The sequence below is a fragment of the Scardinius erythrophthalmus genome (assembly GCF_964197995.2).
Source record: "Scardinius erythrophthalmus genome assembly, chromosome: 7".
NCBI lineage: Eukaryota > Metazoa > Chordata > Actinopteri > Cypriniformes > Leuciscidae > Scardinius > Scardinius erythrophthalmus.
In genome coordinates, this window is record NC_138227.1 from 22,479,862 (window position 1) to 22,500,173 (window position 20,312).

General features: G+C 40.1%; 1 protein-coding gene across 20 annotated transcripts in view; it reads right to left on the bottom strand.

Annotated features, from left to right (window-relative positions):
- The window catches only part of msi2b (musashi RNA-binding protein 2b), a 260,388-nt gene that overhangs the window by 98,791 nt on the left and 141,285 nt on the right, over positions 1-20,312 (bottom strand). The window lies entirely within an intron of this gene.

Consider the following 20,312-nt stretch of genomic DNA (forward strand, 5'->3'; position numbering starts at 1 on the left):
AAGCTTTTCCATTGGCATTGTTCTGCAGAGATAAAGCCTACTGAAATGAAATCTAAAGGCTGAAAGAGCCCATTTTCCTCTCTCTCCTTCTCTTATTCATTCTCTCGCTCTCTATCTCTCTCTCTGTGAGCTTATCTGTCAGAAAAGCTGAAGAAAATGGACAAGCTGTGAGAAAAGTCCAGGTCGACCACCTCCCTCTCCTGCTCAGCCTTTTTCAAGCTGACCACCGCCAGACGCTCCTGTATCTCCGGCACACATGACTCAAAGCCCTCGCCTCGCCATAATCCCACCAAACTACACGCCGGACGGCGCGACGTGGCCGGCGCAGAACCAATTATGCCCCCACGCAAGGACCAGCGTGTAGCAGTCTGCAGCTGTCAAATGCGCAATAAAATAGCATCAGGCATTTCCCAGATACCCTCACCCCCGAGTCTGGCACCTCTCAAACAGAATTTAGCAAAAACTCTCTCAACTGCTCATTTCTAGCTGTGACAGTGCAGACTCAATCTCTCATTCTCTCTCATATTGTGTTGCTTCCCTCTGGCGAGTGCCACCCGGGAGAGTTGTTCTCATTAACCTTGTGCACCTGTACTAGGCAGCTTTTAAAAGCAGAAAAATACCCTGCCCGAGTCAGTCGGATTCATTTTGTGAGCCTGTGTTGCTTACTGCCTGATTTGAGCCTGATGAAACCTTTTTTTCTTTCTTCTTCTCTGCTGGTCTCCTCTTTAACCTAAAGGCACGTTTGAGCTAATTTCTCCCCTTAGTATTGACATTTTCAGCACATTTCCAAAGGCCTCTGTCAACAGGTCCTCCCTCTCCCTGCGCTGTTATGAAGATGGCTGTTTAAACATGGCGACTTGCTGAGTTGCCTTCAGGCAAATGTGATGCGATTACGCGAACACATACATACTGTTTGAAGTGGTCCCAGGACATACACAGACTAGTGACAAGTGCATAGGCTGGAAAGAGAGAAAGAAAATAATGGGTAAAAAAAAAAAATTTGAGCGTTACACTATTAAGGTGGTATGCCAATACCATAAATGCATCCAATCAGAGTGAGGTTAACATGAAATCAGACTAATTAAACAGGGATTCAGGCAACCCACCAACCCTGAAAATATGTAGCATATGTAGTCTTTCTCTCTCACACACACACACACACACACATAGAGTCAAATCTGTCGACAACTTAATAAGACAGACCACATCTCCAAGGAACGCGGCGGACAGGAGCATCACTCCCACTTGACGGACATCCCGACAGGAAGAAATAACCGGAGAGGCTATTAATTGCCCTTTCTATGCCACCCAGCAGAGCATGGAGCTCTGATACATCTACAGACACTGAAATGTCTTTCTCTCTCATGACCCCTACGAAGATTCATGGAAAAGGTTCAGCCCGCGGCTATACTTAGACGCCTTGCAGAGAGGAAAACACATATCAATAGCCCAACAAGTACGGGTGGCCGACGTTTCCTAGCAGACAGACACCATCAAGGGAATTGCTTCCTGTTTCAAGCTTAGGGTCACAAAGGATTGCTTTAAGGACACTTAGCAGCATAAAAGAAAAAGACATCTGAAAAGATTATTTTGCTTTATTATAGTATACAGTGAATGAGTATAATCACTATAAATTATAACATTTGTAGTCACTAAATAGTGGCAAAAATGCCGTATCCAATCAGAATTCAGTTGTTAATTTAACTCAAAAGAAAAAAAAAAGATTTCCCAATTAGTTAGGGGAACAAAATTAATATAGTCTAAAAGTGGATTCAATAGATATTTTGGCATTTTCCATAGGATCTCAACGTTGAACAGGAGTGAGGTATGGAATAAATAATGCATAAAATGACTAAATAATGTATAGTGTTTACTACGCAAAGGGGAGCAACGGCAAACTGTTTGTTGGTTGGATCAATTTGTTCCCTTTCATTTGTGTAATTGTAATTAAAACAGAGTGTCTGAGCGGCGGGTATGCGGCAGCATAGACCGGCAACACGGGGCCCTTCCATCTTCCTTCTCTTATCAATTAGTGGAACAATAATATCGTTCCCTCGTCGCAAGAGCCATTAGCATTTTGATTGAACATCTCAAACACAAAGTGCCGAGGCTATGGAACGCCAGACGACTGTCTTGTGCCGCGCTTTTTCCCGGCTTTCTCCGTCGGGACCTGTCACTCTCATCTGACAAAAGCCATGGAGAAAAGGGGTGGGGGGCGCGGGTGCTGGGGGAAACAGAGTGACGAGACACAGAGGGAGAGATGGTGTGGGATGGAGGAAGACAGGTACAACACATCTGAGGAGGGAAAGAGAGGGTTGGGAGGTTAAAGTGGAAATGTGTGTGTGAGAGAAAGAGATGGGCTTTTTTTTTTTTTTTGCCTCAGTTGGTCTCTCGGTTTTGAGAGATTGCAGTGGTGCACCAGGACCTCACAACATCCTCTTTAAACAGAGATTTCCTCCAGAACAAGCCCAGTGCACACATCTTCAGCCAGCAGGTTCTTCTGCACACACACTCGGGAATCACAAGAGAAAGCCTCCACTCAACAAAGCATTCACATAAACCACTCACATTTGTTCAATATCATTTTGAATGCACGGTATTAGTGCTTCATAAAAAAGTATGAAAAAGTTTAAATGTAACATTTACATCCATAAACATTTTACATTCTTCACAGATGCAAACAAATTTGAATCTCCAAACATGTCAAATTTGAGATTGGAGCTTTATCGTCAAAAATGGTATTTTAAAACACCACATATAATACTGTCCATAATTTATAATCATCAGCCATAACATTATCTGCTCTCTCTACAAGTTCTCGATTCTCAAACTTATGCATCGCTAGAAAATCTTTTACAATCTCTTTCTATCAGTGTATATTTACAGTGTAATTTTCACTAGGTTTCACGTTGGCTCTTTAGACATGAGTTGACGTGAACAACATTACCATGTCATGCACACTAACCATCTATTCATCAGTGTGGTTTCACACCATGCAGGTTTACATAAATGACTTAGGACAGAACATGTTTTCTGTACACAAACCTCAGATAATCTCAGAGAATTCGACCACTGAAAGGAAAAGCGGATGCAGTCTGCAGTCACTTTCTGTCATACTTGATTTGAATGAACGGCTAACCCTAACTATTATACTTTGCTGTGTAACCCATCTCACAACCCTTACCACGAATTGTGCAGATTGTTGAGGGAGAGGTGTGCTATTACTTCTCTAAGAAATAATAAATATAATAGATTTTTATTGAAGGAGCCGAGCAATATCTAGAGACCAGAAGGTTATAAATAGAATAATATCATGAAGCAACTACCCAAAACACCCTAGCAACCACATAACAACACCCTAGCGGCCATCCAGAAACACATACATTACTGTACACAAGTTTGGGATAAGTATTTTATTTATTTTTGTAAGAAATTAATACTTTACTTCAACAATGATGCATTAAATATTACTGTTTTACTGTTGAACATATAAAAGAGAAAATCTTACCGACCCCAAACGTATGAACCACCGAGACCTCAGAATGCTTGAGCAACTACACAGCAACACCCTGAGCACTGTAGCATCAAGCTTTACATCACACTCACATTTTCAGTAGAGATATACAAAGGAAATCATTTGGGCGTATAGAGAGTGCAAATCGAACAAGGTCGGGTTTAAACCTAAATCGCATGTAACCCACATGAGCACTAAGGCTCAATATGTCTGGAGCATGTGCACCAATCTCTAAGCCATACTTTTATAAAGAAGATCAGCACATCAATCCAAACCAAGCTTTTCACAGCGTTCAAAGGCAGAAATCGAGACCTTTTGCTGCATGGTTATGTGCGGTCTGTCCGTGAAGGGAGAATGACTACGTAGATGCTGAGCTTTGTTCCTTTCTTCTTTCTATTGTCAGTGTAAAGTCATCTACTACACACACAGAGAGATAGTGAGGACAAAAAGATCGATGTGGAGAAGTGGTGAGTATGAATTGCCACAGCGGAATCCATACTGCGCAGTCACACTAAGCGTCAATGGATCATATTGGAAGTAAGCATCCAGGGAAGTATACAGAGTCAATATGGCTTTCTTTCTCGCTTGCCTTCCTTCCAAAACACACACACATACACACACACACAGATATAACCACAAGCTCATTAGCCACACACAAAAAAAATCATGATAGCACACAGTCCGAGGGAAGCTTCCTCCGGTGGATACAATAACCAGCCCTTTATTTCCACAGGGAAATTGAGGGCCATGCCAAGTGAGAGATGGGATTAAAAAAGAAAGCATAAAAGCAAATGAAAGAGGATGATATTTGAACAGCCATGTGAGGACACCTGTGGCGCCATTAGCGGGTGGAGTTAGCCAAGGGGGGTTGGGCTTAATAATGCATGAACCAATCAGGTTGCCGTAAAGTCATTATTTGCATGGCGGTTGTGGCGGAAGGTCACGTGCCCTTAAAAGCAGCTGGTTATTACCACTGTTTTATTATTTATCAAAACCATTTTCACATCCAAGAGACCAGCCCGCCTCTGCAGCTGCTCCCCGACCCCCCCTGCGCTGCCAGCCGGAGACCCCCCGCCAATCACGCTGCCTGCCAATCAGCTAAGGCAATCACAAACACACCAGCCAATCACCAGGGGAATGGGCTGTTTTTGCTCTGCAAACGCCCGGAACGAAAGGTCAGAGGTGTCAATCAGGGGGATATTCTGGGGAGATTGAGAAGTTTATTGCAGGTTAGTAAAAGTATAAGTACTTAGACTGAAAGGCTCATGGGGGATAACACGGTGTGGCTACTACCAAAATATTCCCCACTTTCTGTCATTTTCATAAACACTGTCGCTTCAATTGTTTGCGCTAATGGAAACAATTTAGCCCTTAGTCAAGAACACCCACATAATCTTAATTTCTCTGATGACTTCTCAACATGGAGGCGCAGATAGCAACCATTTTCAGTGGCGCTATTTGTCGACGTAGGGCGAATCGCAGATCCTACTTCTGAACGCATCCGAGTTGCGTTCCTCAGTTAATGATAATTAATGATAATTGCACATTATACTTAACAGTCCCCGCATGTGAAAGACCCTCTGAGGCGTTACAGGGACTAGTGGAAAGAGAAAGCGACATACATAATAAAAGCCCATTTCCATGTCTAATGATTGTCTCTTTTCTGCTATTATACATATATATACAAGACATTATTTTATTTTAGCTGTAATGTCAGTTACAGGTCTTGGCATCAAAACTGCTGTCTGGGTAGACTCTTTTTTTTTGCCCATGTAATTTCTATATACATTTCTCTGTTGTGATCAGTCCCCTTTTTTATAATGCAAAAGTTTAAAAGTTAACGGCTTAACATTGGTCATGAAACACTTTATACCATATACTTCCATTGTAAGTTCCTAACAATTTGTTTTATTTAAAAAAAAGAGGCTGAGGCACAAGTCAAAATAATTAGTGCTAATCAACATTATACCACAGATACTGTCGATAGAGCTTCAATAACTCCATAATAGAGAATGTTACCTTATTTTTTTAAATAAAGGAATAATCTGTACAAAAACAGCCCACTTTACTTTTGTATTACTATAATAACAAAGCTTTTTTGAGGGGTGAATTGACACAAACACAATGTCTTCTTAACATTTAAAGAGTTTACATTTCTAAGCCATCTGACTAATGATACATGATACAATGAGCAAACACAATTCCATACACTTACACTGAGACCCTGTTTACAGTATTGCGCTTTCGTTTTAAAATGCATAACATTTGCTACGGTTACACTTGGCATCTACACTACTCCGGAGTTTTCGACCCTCGAAAACAGAGACTTTTGGAAAATGCTGCAAACTCCGTTTTAGTTTGAAAACTCCTGGGCTGCGTTTCAGTGTAAACGGACCAATGGAGACTTTTGAAAACGAAGGCGATTGATGAGTCCCAGCCAGCTTAGGACCCCAGTAGTATGCCTGATCTAAAGCTGTTCTCACGATTCTTAATGTAATCAATCAAACTTGAATTCATTTAATAATCTTTTATTTTTATCCTGATTATATCGTTTAAGTGAAAGAAACTGCATTTTTAGGTATGTTTTGCGACATTGTTAATTGTTATTAAGCAATAAGGCATATAATTTTTTTTTTTAATTACAAGCATGTCATGTCATAATTCATAAACTGAATTATGCTTGTATCATATTTGTTATCGAAGTTTTTTATTAAACTAAACTTTTTTTAAACACTAAGAACTAGAAATTTTTAATTTCACAATCTATAGCTTCGGTTATATACTAGTATATGAAACATATAAGTTAATTAATGATTAAAAAATGATTAATTAAACTGATAAGACATTAATGGCCATTACAACGTAGTTCAAACGAATTATATAATAAAGTGATATCTGATTTGTAACCAGGCACTAAAGCTATTACCCATTGGGTCCTAAGCTGGGACTCGTCATCACTTTGCTGGGACTCATCTCTTCACCACACCGGAACACGACGATAACAGACCAGAGCTGTCTCTCTCAACGGCTCTGAAACAGACCAGTCTCGACGACCGTATAAACAATAACATGGAGACGGAACTGCAAGGTTTACTCACTTTGTTGTCCTTTTTAGCAGCCATTGTGTAGTTATTAAACTCTGCCTTTTATAATACTGCAGCCGCCTGCGCAAGAGGCAAACTATGATTAGAGCAATCTGCAACTATTTACACTACGTGCATGGTCATGTGACATGCGTTTTTTGGTCGTGTAGTGTGAACGGAGATCTTTTCTGAAACGCCGTGGAAACGCCATTTTGAACAAGGAACGTTTTCATTTTAAAAAGCTGTGTTAAAACGAAAACGTACACTAGTGCAAACAGGGCTTGAAGGAAGAACCAGAATTATGCCACATGTGCCACTGAAAGCTTAGCCTCGGAAGCTGAAACATTCCAGAAGGTGAAGAAAAGCTTTATATCTCCACAACCAAGACTAAAAAGGTGTTTGGCTTACAGGCTGCAATCTACACGTCTAATTTCCAATCAAACTAAGGGCGGCACTTCACAGCAATTGTGATAATTTCTTACAGGTCATTCAAATAATTCATTAAATGATTCCTTTCATGCACGTTGTTTTGAAAATTGCTATTTTCGCTTCTAAGCTGATAAATTGCCTAAACACAGTGAGTTCTGCATAACGTGAGGTAAGTTATATCGCACACAGTTAGGTTATTGATCCTAAATGAGAAAGAACCACTTGAGCAGGTTAACAATGCAGCAACTATTACTCCACTAATGCCACCTGGTGATTTATGAGGGCTTTTAACAAAAGGGAAGAAGAAAGCAAGAAACCATTTTTATGATAAGAAACACAACATACATGAAATAAAACATAACAATCTATCGTGCACAGGTGGGCCCTGCATAATACTGCTGACATTATTCAAGTGAGGCATATAAAACAATAGCACACACACACTCACTAAAACACTCTCCAGTGTCAGAGATGGCGTGTTTCCTGTTTCTCCTTTCCGAGCACGCTTGCCAATCCCCTGCAGTGCTTAACCTCTGGAAAAGAATGTGTTCAGGACTCTATGAATGCTGATATGGTGCGCTGTGTGTTCGCCGTACGCCGGACTCGCACTGGGGTGGCTGTTTCTGAGAGCTGTGTTTGAAGAGGTCATAAATTGAGGAGCCAGCAGCATTAAAAGGTCAGCGGTTGCGTAATTCTATACACAATGACATATAACTCAGAGCCAGCCGCTGTCGTGTCCAACGTGGAATCTAATCCCCGAGAGTCGTGGCAGGCTGTTTGCCACTGGCGTGTTTTCTTTATATAAAAAATATTAAAGGGATGTGCAAAACTAGATGTCAGAACAATTAAGTCACCTAGTGGGTCTTCTAAGGTATAGTTCATGCAAAAATGTAACTTCTGTCACCATTTACTCACCCTCATGTTGTTCTAAACCTCTAAGACTGAAAAAAAAAAAAAATGTGTTTGTATATTCAATTGCACAATGAATGTCAAAAGGGGTCCAGTGTTTTTTTTTTTGGAAAGCAATACTGGTTTCGAATGACATGAGTGAGAAAATTATGGAATTTTCATATTTTGGGTTAACTAATTCATAAATGAAGCCTTGTATAATTATCCAGATATGGGATCATGTCTGATCATCTTATGGGTTTCTCACCATCTAGAGTTAGTTTCGAAGTGCATTTTTAAAAGCTGAGCTGTCTTAACACGCCGTCTTAAATGAAATGTGTTGGAACCAAGATGCTGCAAAAACAGACCAAAGATGACTGTCTGAATGTATAGACTAACAGAGCGAAAAATAGTGCAGGCTAAATCCAAAAACGTGCCGGAAATGCAGTCAACAAATAGCATTTTATGGCACAAAACTATAAAGTCCTTACTCAAAAACTGAGGACGTCAGATTTTGCATAATAACAGGAACATTGCTCACAGCAGGCAAATTGAAGTCCATGGATAAATAAAGGCTGACAGTCTTGAAAGTTACTGTTGAATGCGGTGAATCCACAAGCGGTGCTTTGATGGCTGTGACAGAGGTGATTTAAAAGGGATGAATCTGAAGATGCAACTTCTCTGAAGGAGTTTCCACTAAAATCCTATTGGACACATTGTAGCTTTTACTGCTAAAGAATACACAGATAAATGTATAAAGGAAAATTAAACCAAATGATAAATATGAAAACCTGTATCTAAGGCTAATTGTATGGCTTTTGTATGCTAAATAGAATTATGTATTTATTTTTTTCATGTTTTTTGCACAAGTTGACAATTACTAATCGATCGATCAGTTGCTGAATAACTAACCATCCATCCTGACTATTATCTAATCGGTATCTGGTTTTAAATAATCCAATTTATCTCTGCACATCTTGGATAAATCTAAGTGATAAGAGAGATGGAGGGAAAATGGAAATGATATATTTTCTGTGTTTCTCATTTTATAGATGGCTGTAAATTTCTCTAGAGAAAGCTAGCAGATCGCTGCTTCTCAATGAGTTATGTTCTTCCTTATATAAGAGCCTGAAATAATCTTGACTGATTTTCAGCTCTCAAATTGATATGATGGTAGGCACAGCGTAATAATACCCATGTACAAATTGAAGAATCGCCTTCCGAAGGGACTTTTGGGATGACGTCTTTGCTCATAATGGGGGTGCTGAAGGTTAGAATACCTCTCGTTCAGAAAGTCACTCCTCTCTTTCTTTTTAATCTCTTTATGTCTTTAACAAGGCTCCGTGAATTCGGCGCCATCAATGCTGCCACATCGGTCCACTCTGTCAGCGGTGTGCCTGCTTATGCAGTCATTCTCTCGGCTTCCAGGGAGTCGGACACTGGGCTGCTAAAGGTCAACGCATGAACTTCAGCCGCTTCAAAGGGCCTTTCTTCATCCCCTTTGAACCCCCCAGCACACCTGCAGAAAACCCTGTGCCAGTCACAATACCACGGAGGCTTTATGAACCTTCCAGCATTTCCAGAAGAGAAAGTCTATTGGAGGACAAATGACCTGAAATAGTTTGTCTGTCTCTGAGTTGTGACTGACAATGGTGTGAATGGAACCAGTTCAGGCTGGTCAAGGAGTTTCCATTGCATATATTCTCTAGAATAAAACCACTCCGCTGCACTGATAACAAACAATGTTGGCTGTTTCTTAAACTGTAAACAATTTTGGCCCTGTGGGAAACACTTTCAAAACAGTTTTTAAACTCAGTGTATGTAGCTTGTCTACTAACAATGTCCAAAGGACATACTGAATTTTGTCATGAATGTTTTAAAGACACTCTCATATTAAGTATTTTGTTGCAAACATTCTGTAGTGAAAATGATGGATGGAAATGTAATCATTTTTGTAATAAAATGGCAGACTCTCTGTCTTGCTAAGGCTAATTTCATAGCTAGCTATTTATGTATTCTACACTTTTTGCATAATATGACAATCACTTGAGTGAAAAAAAAAAACAAAATACTCAGCAAAATAATTATCCACTTTTATTATCCATTTACTGTTGTGGCTGTCTTGGTTAATATAATGTTATTGGTTGTTATGTAAATGATGTTGTCACAATTTTTGAAAATTGATACACAATAAATACTGAAATAGTTTGTTCATTTCATTTGTAGTTTTAAAAATAGAAATATTATAAATAAATGAAAATAATTAGTATTTTTATAAAGTTTTATAATGTTCAAGTTGGGCTCTGAAAAAAAAAAAGTTGCCAAAATAAATGATGAAGGCACAGTCAAAAGGTTTTAATGTGATCTTCAAATAAAAAATATTAAATCTTTTATTTAAAGTCCGTCTGCTAGTTTAAAAAAATCATTAACGAACCTGCAGCTGAAGAAACACCCTATTACATCTTCCTAATGCATCTCTGAAGCTTCAGGCCTCCGTCATTCCCTCAAAAACTCAACATATAATTTCCTCCTCACAGTGATTAGAGCAGCTCCAATTAAACGTGGTGCTGAGAAAATGTGTATGATTAACTATGATATTTCGATGACATTCTGCGCTAAACACTAATATCGCGCAAAGATATCTACAAGGAGAAAGGATATTAATCGCTAATGGAAGAGAATGGTGCGACCCCTTTTTGAAATCACGCCAGCAGGAAAGGTGAAGGTATATCTAATTAGGTTTACTCAGGGATCTCTGATGGGAAGCTGTGCCGTACGTGAAGCCGGTGGAAATTGCTGCCATTACGTCGCAAAAGGCCAAAGCAAACTCAGCTAACCTTTGTGGGCTTTAAAGGACCTTCTGCGGATCAACAGTACTTACATTGTTTACACACTCTGCGCTACATTATTGCCACACTACCGAAGCGCAGTCAGCAGAAAGCAGACGCGATCGGGAGAGATTAAGTACAGCTGATTCACAGGATGTCCCTGATCGGTTTAGAGAACGTCCTTCTATAGTGCCGTCCACAAACAGCAAACACAGTAGTTCTGTCCAATCAAACCGTATTGATTGGAGCAGAAAACACCGATTCAGGGTGACAACGGGGATAAATCAGTGGTATGAAACTGTATAATATTTATCATTCCTCACTAAGCTTCTAAAAGAGAGAATGAAGAGATTCAGACTGCAGCATAATGTAAAGGTGTAAATAAACCTGGCAAATAAACCGTTTATCTGATAAAAGAAAATAGTTTAAGGTGTTTACATGTGAGATTGTGCATGTAGACACTTTAAACTCTCAAATGATACTAGATGCTTTTAAGTCTGTCAAGATTATATGGAACGCTTGACAACCATCTTCTCACCACCTGTTAAAACGTTTCACCATAATGTGGCGAATCAAGCCCTGACTGTTCCGAGACAACCAGAGACTGAAGAGGGTGTTGTGTTCTCTCTCTGTCAGACTGACTGAATATATAAATGGAGAAATACAGACTTCCTAGTCATCTACCAATCACCATCCAGCTGATCTGAGCCTGCCAGCCCTCTTCAGGCTCAATCAGGGATGCAGATAATAATCACTCAGACGTTCAAGTAAACAGAGAAGTAACTACACTTAAGACTTTGCATCTGAATATTGCAGTTAAGCATCCTCGACTGCTGTGTGCAAATGGACCGTGATTGATGAGTTCTCCAGGGTTTGTATCTTTTTGTCATCCTGAAAAATTGAAAAAGTGGACAAATAAATGAGGGCTGGTGTCATGATTGTGCAATTGTTGTTAATGCTGAGAATAACTATACCAAAAGGAAGGTTCTAAACATATATATATATATATATATATATATATACACACACACACACACACAACGATCAGGCACAACATTATGACCACCTTGCTAATATTGTGTTGGTCCCCCTTTGCTGCCAAAACAGCCCTGACCCGTCGAAGCATGGACTCCACTAGACCCCTGAAGGTGTGCTGTGGTATCTGGCACCGAGATGTTAGCAACAGATCCTTTAAGTCCTGTAAGTTGCGAGGTGGGACCTCCATGGATCGCACTTGTTTGTTCAGCACATCCCACAGATGCTTTATTGGATTGAGATCTGGCGAATTTGGAGGCCAAGTCAACACCTCAATCTCATTGTTGTGCTCCTCAAACCATTCCTGGACCATTTTTGCTTTGTGGTAGGGTGCATTATCCTGCTAAAAGAGGCCACAGCCACCAGGGAATACCGTTTCCATGAAAGGGTGTACATGGTCTGAAACAATGCATAGGTAGGTGGTGGGTGTCAAAGTAACATCCACATGGATGGCAGGACCCAAGGTTTCCCAGCAGAACATTGCCCAAAGCATCACACTGCCTCCGCTGGCTTGCCTCCTTCCCATAGTGCATCCTGGTGCCATGTGTTCCCCAGGTAAGCGATGCACAGGCACCTGGCCATCCACGTAAATGTAAAAGAAAACGTGATTCATCAGACCAGGCCACCTTCTTCCATTGCTCTGTGGTCCAGTTCTGATGTTCAGTCCTGTGTTGGCGTTTTCGGCTGTGGATAGGGGTCAGCATGGGCACCCTGACTGGTCTGCGGCTATGCAGCCCCATACGCAACAAACTGCGATGCACTGTGTATTCTGACACCTTTTTATCAGAACCAGTGTTAACTTCTTAAGCAATTTGAACTACAGTAGCTCGTCCGTTGGATCGGCCCACACAGGCCAGCCTTCGCTCCCCACTTGCATCAGTGAATCTTGGCCGCCCATGACTTTGTCGCCGGTTCACCACTGTTCCTTCCTTGGACCACCTTTGGTGTTTCAGGAACACCCCACAAGAGCTGCCGTTTTGGAGATGCTCTGACCCAGTCGTCTAGCCATCACAATTTGGCCCTTTTCTAACTCGCTCAAATTCTTATGCTTGCCTATTTTTCCTACTTCGAACACATCAACTTTGAGGACAAAATGTTCACTTGCTGCCTAATATATCCCACCCACTAACAGGTGCCGTGATGAAGTGGCGGTTTCTTATTTATACAGTATATATGAAACTGACCTGCAAAGCTACCTAAAAACTATGCTCAGGTGTACCTGGACAAACGCTGTTTTAAACACAAAGGGTGATCACACCAAATATTGATTTGATTTTGTTAAAAAGTTAATTGACAAATAAAATCTATTTATGACATTATTTTTTGAAAGCATCCTGACTTTACAGCATTTTTACACAAGTGCCTAAACTTTTCACAGTAATGTAGCTTTGAAGGAAGGTTTCTTCAAGAGTTTTGGAGACGTTGATGCAGTTCTTTTGGATTTAGTGTGTCTCATTTCTGTTTCTTCATGTAATCCCACACAGACTCAATGATAGTGAGATCAGATCTCAGTGTGGAGGACCGGCTGTTGTCAGACTCCTTTGTGCATACAAAAATCTCACTGGATTATCATAATTAATGGCAAAAGGAATGTTTGAAAACGTAAACGGATATTTCCTACAGACACACTACAGCAAAAGATATAAATAAATGGCTTAAAAAATTTTTTGGGGTGAAAACACCAACATGCCTAAGACTTTTGCACAGCAGTGTATGCACCTCACAAAACTAATACCATATGCCTGCTATTGTATTTTAACTCTCAATCGACTGTTTCAACAACCTCAACTGTTGTCTGCTCGACAGAAAAACAACTCAGCACATGAGCCTGAGAGGGATTCTGCTGCAAATGTGTGTTTTATGGCATTTATTAAAAGTGAGAGATGTTAGCAGATCATTAAGCTATCAAAATCTGCTTCAAAGCTGCGGATGAAAAGTGTCATGAGTTCATCTGACTAAACGCACACTCTGTATAGTGTTCGGGAACGACTTGTAGGGTGTGTTCAGGAACGAGACGTAAAATCAACCAAGCTGTATTTCCACCGGGAACACAGATCAAAGGGAAAAGGCAAAAAATGCTGCACTTCAATCTGGGAGCGATTTGACTAACCTTGATCGTGAAGTTTTTATCATTTCATATTGATCTTGTAAAAACACACTCTGTCTTCTTATCTGCAGAACACAGCACTCTTTCAGCTGATTTCATCATATCATTTATTATTATCTGAAGATGAAATATTAACAAAAGCAGAAATCCACTTGGTGGGATGTGAAATATGTCGAATTGTGTCTTTTTTGGGTACTTGCACATGCAAAAACACAGATACACAAACATAAAAACATATCTCTGAACGCATGCAAGCACACAAGACAGAAAACTGGCATGATCACATGCGCAAACTCTCCCTTATGAACACGAACAAACAATGATACAACGCACAGTGCTACGGTCAGCTATGTAGAAAGACAAACATTTGATTTTGGAGTGACACATCTGTTTGCACAGCCTATTAAATGACAATGAGGGGCATCGTTAGCTGGCAACAACAGTAATGAACCTCTCTCGAAATGCCACGCCAGCAATATTCCACGCCAGAAAAAGCCATTCACAACTAAAGAGCTTCCACTTATTATTTTATTTTGACCCTTTAAAACTCTTTTATTCTGTCAGGTCTGGGAAAGTCACCCGTTATACAAATGCATAAAATTTGAGCAATTGTTCACATGCTCCTTGTGCTTAGAGCAGAGTAGGACTTTGCGCAAATATTTGAGTACTTGGAAGTGACAGCAGTGATCAATCATGAAAACACAATAAAGGTGTAATTAAAAAAACAACATGAAATTTGTAACTACATAGTTATTTATGGAGACATTTTGGGTGGTAATAAAAACAGTCTGATTGGTATTGCAACTCTACATGGACAATGCAGACTTTCAATGCAGCAAAAACACCATGAAAGTACATATGATTTGTGTACTATTATATATCACATATTATTTACTATATGTATATATAAATATACAATGCGTGTATGTATAAAATTTGAGTCATTATTCATTGCAAATCTTCCCCTCTACCAGAACTCTCAAACTGCAATTGTGATTAAAGGTCCCAAGACATGAAAATTTCACTTTATGAGGTTTTTTAACATTAATATGAGTTCCCCTAGCCTGCCTATGGTCCCCCAGTGGCTAGACATTTTTATGGGTGTAAACCAGGCCCTGGGTATTTTTGAGAAAATGAAAGCTCAGACGGGCGAATCTAGAATCTCCTCTTTATGTCATCATAAGGGGAAAGGTCACCTCCCCTTTCTCTTCTTTGCCCGCAAAGAGAATTTGGCCCGCCCAATGAGAAAATGAGCTGCGCAAGTGCGATATTGGTTTTTCCTCGAGAGACATCATGGCTTGCAAACGAGCGAAGCATGGCAGTTGCTCAGTGTTTGGATGTACAAATGAACACAAAAGTATTTTTTTAGTTCCTTCATCCGAGCCTCTGAAGAACCAGTGGGTTATGTGAATTTCTGATGTGTTATTGTTCAAGTTCAGACAGATAATCTTTCTCTCAAAATCGTTCAATACTGTTTATGCATCAGTAAATCAAGCTAGTGACAAAAAAATCAACTTCACATCGTTTCTCTTGGTAGAATGAAAATAATCTTATTTAAACTGTGATTAAAATATATACAGAAAGCGATCAAAGAACAATCCATTTCCAATCGCCCAAGCTGTCAATCACACAGTGCGAGTTTATCTGGACACTTTCCAAAACTCGTTATGAAATCAATGACGCTGTTACACTGCACAACGAACTGTATTTACCTCATGTTTGCATTGGTGAAATCATTAGTGAGAGTAGTCATCTACTCAATGCTCATCACTGCAACCTTTTATGTGATGGGAATAGATCTAAATACTTAAACTTCTCACGATTCGTTAATCTCGATAGCTGTAATAGTAAAAACGTATAATAGCTGTAATAGTAAAAGTATTCGAAAGAGTTCCACATGTAATGCTAGCTATTTTATATGCAAGCATGTCAGCCAATCACAGCAGTGGGCGTTTACACTGAAGTCTCACAGCAGACACAAAAACAAAAAAACATACTAACATTATAAGGGCACCCCAGGAAACATTATAAAATAATAAAATAATCCATGTTATGGGACCTTTAAAAAAATATGACTGTATCATCACTGGTATCATTTACGCAAAAAAACACTTGATGGCTTCTGAAGACTCTAGGACTTTTCTAAATACCTACACTTTCGGTCTTGGCTACTTGAGAGTGTGTGAACGCAACAGGAAGTAAGTGTGCAAGACTGTGCCAGGTGTTAAAAACGCCAAAACTTAATGCCATTGAAGCACACTAAACCCACACATCTCGAATGGTGCTTCCGAGCGGTACTGAACATTTCGGCCAAATAAAGGAAACACGTCATGCAAGTAGACAAGTGGTCAAGTGTGGGTATGTGGACAGGACCTCTGAACACAGCACATGGGTAATATGGACTATGTTTACACAATGTTTCTTTGTACTTTATGAAGCCTTTTGGGCATCTGCGGTCACAACGAACTTGAATGGATAAAGAAAAGAAAATGAAATAAATCAAGCAAGCTCATTTTGTGTTCCACAAACAACTATACAGGACCAGCATACAGACTTGGAACAATGTACACAACACAGGATGAGAAAAACAGAAATTTGCAATTTAATCCCAATGGCCCAAGAAGTTCATCTGAGGCATGTGTACATTGACCACCACCCTTTATCTCACTCATCTGATTAATCTGTCGAGCTCTCCAAGTGTTCGAAATGACCATAATGCACATGCCCAGTATTTAGGTGAGCTTCCTGGATGACAAAGGAAGTGTCTCTACAGTCAGACTGATGAATGTTCAGCGTTGAGATTATTAGAGCAGAATTGTGCTAAGGTGTGTAAAATCAGGCTCCGGCAGGCTAGCACAGCACAGACTTTGTTTCTCATTTTGTGAAGCACAGATGTAGCGTATTCACTTGAGACTTGTTCAGCGAAAGAAGAAAAAAGCAGCAGAGAGAGAGAGAGAGAGAGAGAGAGAGAGAGAGAGAGAGACAGGCAGAGAGAGAGAGAAGAGATAAAAGATGAGGAGACTAAAATATGCCCTGATGGAGTGTGAGTGTATATGGGGCCAAAAGCCTATCCAGACACCGCAAAAAAAAGGACAGACTTTATTGGCATTTCTACTACCATTCAGTTCGATCTCCACCACAATCATTCTCACTCTCTCTCTTTGAATGCAAGACCTTGGCTGCTGTCCTCCCATTCTGGCACGGCTAACGCCCTTTTCACGAGAGAAGGAGAGCAGAGAGGGGGATAAATAGAGAGCGTCTTTTAGCTGCCGCATGTTCGTCACCTCTGAGCTGAAGGACAGTGTTGAATAGTCTTGCAGGGGGGTGTGAAGACAGACAGACTGCGGAGGATTAGAGACTGTCTGTCTCTACTTCTGTCCTCTGACATCCACTAGCATCTCTCTCTCTCTCTCTCTCTCTCTCTCTCTCTCTCTCTCTCTCTCTCTCTCTCTCTCTCACACACACAGTTACAGGCATACAGTCGAGATGATGACAGTAATACATCAGAGTGTGAGATTGTCTTGTGCTGCAGTGGAGGGAACAGGAAGTGATGTGATTGTCGTTTTATTTTGTGTTTAACACATTGGTCCTTTCCTCCAACGCCATCACTCTGTGTTTAAAGGGGTCAGTTTTCCATTTATTGATCGAGAGTCAAAGTAGAGAGAGAACAGGGAATAATGGGGGGAATTGGGGGTGAAATTGAGACAACACCACTGAAACTCGAACTCTAGTGTTCCACATGAGCACATTGATATAACAATACATCTTCGAGGCTCATTAATTAATAAATAATAATAATAATAATAATGAAGAATATCTTCTCAAAACAGAGCAAATAAATAATACATAAATAAACTTGTCACTTAAATTGTTATTAAATACAAACAATTCTAAATCAAATAAATAAATAATTATAAAAATTACATCAGAAAATGTTTTATTAAACTTGTCATTTAAATCGTTAAGTTGAACTGTTATGACTACATATTTGTATTAAATTTGTCACTTAAATTCTAATTAAATGTAACTGTCATTATGATATATATATATATATATATATATATATATATATATATATATACACAGTATATATAATATATATATATATATATATATATGTCAATTTTTTTCAATTTAGAAAAAGATACATATCTTTAAATAAAATCATATTATCAAAAATCATATTGAATTGGAATATTAAAAATATATATTTTTCTAGTGATCTAAGGACTGTGATCTTTATATGTATCGGTTTCAGCCATTGAAACCCATGACTCAATGTGTTTGGAGCATGTGTGCAAACAACCAAGCCACAGCACTGGCCAGTCACTGCATTTCCATTTGCCCTTTATCTTTACAAACAAAGGTTTCTTTCAGGAGGAAAAAAAAACATTCATTTAAAACATTAATCTTCAAAAACTATTTTAAATGTCTCTCTCTCTGCCTTCCCATTACCGTCCAGTTGACCACTTAATTTCGGTGGAAGCTTCAGCCACGTAAAGTAATTGCTGTGAGGCTATTAAAACCGGTGACCCCCACGGCACCTCGTTTAGCTGAAGATACCATTGGAAAGAAAAAAAATTAACAAAGGGGACATGGATAAACAAAAAGACAATCGCACATATTCCGACCGGCAAGTAAACAAAAGCGAAACACATCTGCAAGCGACTATTGTTGCTGCGCTATTGTGAGGAATCTCTTTGAAAGGCGTGCAAGATCTTTAATGGAAATGGCTGGTTGTTGACGACAATGTTTGGCATTTGGTGTTTACCAGCGGTGTGTTTAATGGCAGCTAGTCTCATTTCCGACCTCGCTGCACTTTGCTACATCCGCAAGGGTTTGAGAATAATAGTGTTTCTTTCCCACTAGGGGCTGAAGCTTGCGCTAAACAGACGCTCTCCACCTTCACTCCGACCTTCCTGTTCTCTCAAACACAGTTTGGGCTCTCCAGAGAGCCATGGCTCCTCGAAAACCCTCTCTGCCGCCTTCGTTCCTATAGATACGGACACTATGCCCTAAGGGAGTATTTACAAGAGCATGTACGAGCACCCAGATGGGGGCATCGGGGGACAGGCGAAACAGAGAAACACAAGAAAGTGTGGATCAAAGTTCACAGAGTGTATTTGTTAGATGCTCTGATCTCCACTTCAAAAAAGAAAACACGTCTTTTTCGGATTGGAGGCCAACTTGACATTTAGAAATGCTCTGTTTGGGTGAAACGGACGATTTGTGATCACCTGTGAACTGTTTTTGACTCGAGGTTGTGAAGTAGTTAAAAAAAAAAGCTTAGCCGCTAATCGTGCGAAAAGGAAGATTGATCACTGTGACTTATAAGGCTGTTCTGATAAAGTTCTGAGGCTGTCGAGAGCGTTGCAATGCCCAGGAGGACGGGAAGTCTTTTTTTGGTTGGGGGGGTGAGTGAGTGAGAGAGGGGGAAAAAACGGCAATGCACACCTTACAAAAACAGACACGCACAAGCTCACCTTTAAAATATGACCGATATGGATTAAAAGGCAAATCTCGGGTTGAAAGATTAATACCGTCCACTTGATTTCCACAAGCTGCCCATCTGGGAGCGCTGAAAGCCACTTATACAGCATAAAAGACACAGCGCTGCCCCTCGGCCTCTTCATTCAGCCCACACAAAGGCCACTCAAGGCTAAGAATCTCTCTCGTGGCTTTCAGGAGGATGCTATACCTGTGAACACTGTAGCATGAAGCTGCTAGCTATTTCTCTGCATGTCTCTCTGTGTCTGCTTCCTCTTTCTCTTTTCGCCTGCTCTGCTCTCTCCCTCCCTCTCTCTCTCAGGCTGTCCGTTAAAGCTGCGCTCACCTTTATAATGTCCTCATGAGAGGCATCGCTGCTAAAGCCACACACAGTAAGACTGGGATAAGAGCTGGATAAAGTCGACACAACACTCTATGACCAAAGACCACCTCTCCTCTCATTTCTGTTCTCCTCAATACATTTCTCCTTTCTATACTTTTCTTATTTCCTTTTGTTCTCTTTTCTCTCTCTCCTAATTTCTCCTTTTTCACTCTTCTCTCCTCCATTAATTTCTCATTCTCTCTCTCTTCATTTCTCATTCGCTCTCCACATTTCTCTTTTCTCCTCGCCTCATTTCTCCTTTCTTTACATATCCTCTTCTCATTTTTCTTCTCTACTTCCCTTTGTTTCTCCTTCACACTCCCTATTGATTCTCTCCTCCCCTTATTTCTCCTTCACGTTCACCAATTCTCTTCTTAATTTCTCATTCCCTCTCCCCATTTCTCTTTGCCTTGTTTCTCCTTCATCCTTCCCATCTCTTCTCTCAACCCTTATTTCTCCTTCTTTCTTTATTTCTCATTGCCTCTCTCAATTTCTCTTCTCTCCTCCCCGATTTCTCCTTTATGCTTCCAATTTCAGTTGTGTTTTTGAGCTCTTATTT